We start from the raw sequence: 2,809 nt of genomic DNA, 5'->3' as shown, positions 1-2,809 counted from the left end.
CCTATTTAAGAAAAAAGACAAAAAGTAAACTAAAAATTGGGGCTTGTATTTTGTATATCTTTTTTATTTCATTTTTCTTAAAAAAAAAAATTTATTTATTTATTTGAGTCGGGGTGGAGAGAGAGGGAATCTCCAGCAAGGCTCCACAATGTCAGCGCAGAGCCCAACATGGGGCTCGATCTCACAAACCTTGAGATCATGATCTGAGCCAATATCGAGACTCAGGTGCTTCTCTGTCTGAGCCACCCTGGGGGCCCCCATTTCATTTTTCTAATTATTTTTATCTTGAAATACTCATAGACTCAAAGAGTCACAACAAGAACATAGAGTTCCATGAATCCTTTGCCTAGTTCCCCCAATGGTGACACCTTCTATAACTGTGGCACTATATCAAGCCAGGAAGCTGATGTTAGTACAGTACAGTTAACTGAATTACAGACTTTAGTCAGATGTCACTTATCTGTGAATATGTGTACGTGTCTGTGTGGGTAGTTCTGTGCAACTTGATCTCAGATCGTGTAGACCTCCCGACAACCAAGACAGAATTTAAAGCAACCCTCTCCTGCTACCCCTCTAAAGTCACACGCTGCCACCTCTAACGCTGTCCCTGGCAACGGTCTCCATATGTCCCCACGGCTATAGTTTTATCATTTTAAGAATTTGTAAGTGGAATCATACAGCAGGTAGCCTTTGGAGATTGACTTTTTCACTGAGCGTCAATGCCTTTGGGATCCATCCACATTGTTGCAAGTATCAATGGCTCACTCCATCATATGGCTGAACAGTAGTCTGTGGTCTAGAAGTACATGGTTTAACTTTTCACTGGCTGAAAAACAGTTGAGTTGTTTCCATGTTTGGGTTATTATGAATAAGGCTGCTATGAGCATCGTGTACAGATTTTTGTGCGAACGTGAGTTTTCGTTTCTTTGAGATAAACGCACAAGACCGTGATCGCTGAGACTTATGGTAAGTACACATTTACTGTGACACTTGATTACGACTCTCACGGTTGGTGAGATCAGGGCCTGCGTTGGGCTCTGTGCTGAGTGCGGAGCCTGCTTGGGATGCTCTCTCTCTCTGTCCCAACCCCACGACTCACTTTCTCTCACCTTCTCTCAAAATAAATAAATGTTAAAAAAAACTGGGGCACCTGGGTGGCTCGGTCGTTTAAGTGTCTGACTTCAGCTCAGGTCAGGATCTCGTGGTTAGTGAGTTCTTCTGTCCCCGCCCCCCCCCCTCAAAAATAAATTTTAAAAAAAATTTAAAAAAATAAGTAAATGATTTAAAAAACCCTTTCACACTGTTCTCAAGCTGCAGTGTATGAGGGACCCAGCTCCTCACATCCTTGTCAGCATTTGTAGTTAACTCTATTTTTTATTTTAGCCACTGTTGTGAGTTGAACGTGCCCCCCCCCCCCACAAAAGATATGTTCAAGTCCTAACCCCCAGGAGGGGGTGAATGTGAATGTGAGCTTATCTGGAAATAAGGTCTTTGCAGATATAATCAAATTAAGGAGCAGTCATACAGGATTAGGGTGTGCCCTAAATCCAGTCACTGGTGTCCTTCCAAGAAGGCCATGCCAAGGCACAGACAACACAGGGAAGAAAGCCATGTGACAAAAGAGGCAGAGTGATACAGCTACAACCAGGGAACACAAGGATTGTTAGCAGCCCCAAAAGCCTGGAAAAGCAAGGAAGAATTCTTCCCTAGAGCCTTCAGAGGGAGCCCAGCCAACACTTTGATCTCAGACTTCTAGCCTCCAGAACTGTGAGGGAATACATTTCTGTTGTTTTCAGCCACCCGGTTTGTGGTGATTCGTTATGCAGCCCTAGGACACCCCTGCACCCATGCCAGCAGGTGCTGGTGAGGCCTCAGTGAGGATCTCATTTGCATTTCCTTTTTTTTTTTTTTTTAATTTTTAAAGTTTATTTATTTATTACTTGTGAGAGAGAGAGAGAGAGAGCACGAGTCCGGTAGGGGCAGAGAGCGGAAGAGAGAGAATCCCAAGCAGGCTCTGTGCTATCCGAGCAGAGCCCGACCCGGGGCTCGAAATTATAAACCGTGAGATCATGACCTGAGCTGAAACTAAGAGTCGGCCTGAGCCACCCAGATGCCCCCTCATTTGCATTTCTTGGTGGAAAATGATAGCGAACGTGATTTTATGTGCTTCCTTGCCATCCTCTTTGGTAAAGGGTCTGTTCGTGTCCAATGCCCATTTCCAGCTTGGATTGGTTTGGGTTTTTTCACTGTTGGATTTTGAGAGTTTTTAAAAGTATCGGTCCTTTGATAGATGTGTGTTTGGCATTTGTTTTTATGGTATTTCACCAAACTTGGTTCGTGGTGGACTGGAAATTTTACAAAAACAAACTGGTCCTTCACCTCGGATGGTTTGAGAAGCACAGCCTTGGTATGTTTCCCTTCTCTTTCCTTAAGGCAACGGCACACATACAGTGTTGCCTCCTGACGTTTTCCCCCAGATACTTTGCTGTAAATAATTTCTCAGCTTGCTCTGTATCTTTATGATTACCATTTTCAGTGTTTGCAAAATATGCTGGAGAAGGACCGTGCTGCAGCTTACCCAGTCAGGTGTCAAGGTGAGGCCACTGGGAGACTCAGGGACAGCTGCAAGCGACTGGCTTTTTCTTATTTATTTATCTTTATAAATAACTGTTTTTTTTAATTTGTTAAATGTTTACTTATTTTTGAGAGAGAGACAGAGTGACAGAGCGTGAGTTGGGGAGGGGCAGAGAGACACAGAGACAGAATCCAAAGCAGGCTCCAGGCTCCGAGCAGGCAGCACAGAGCCCAA

Source organism: Herpailurus yagouaroundi, unplaced genomic scaffold (assembly GCF_014898765.1).
Source record: "Herpailurus yagouaroundi ecotype Mexico unplaced genomic scaffold, PumYag 139, whole genome shotgun sequence".
In the NCBI taxonomy this organism is placed as follows: domain Eukaryota; kingdom Metazoa; phylum Chordata; class Mammalia; order Carnivora; family Felidae; genus Herpailurus; species Herpailurus yagouaroundi.
This window is presented reverse-complemented; position numbering follows the sequence as displayed.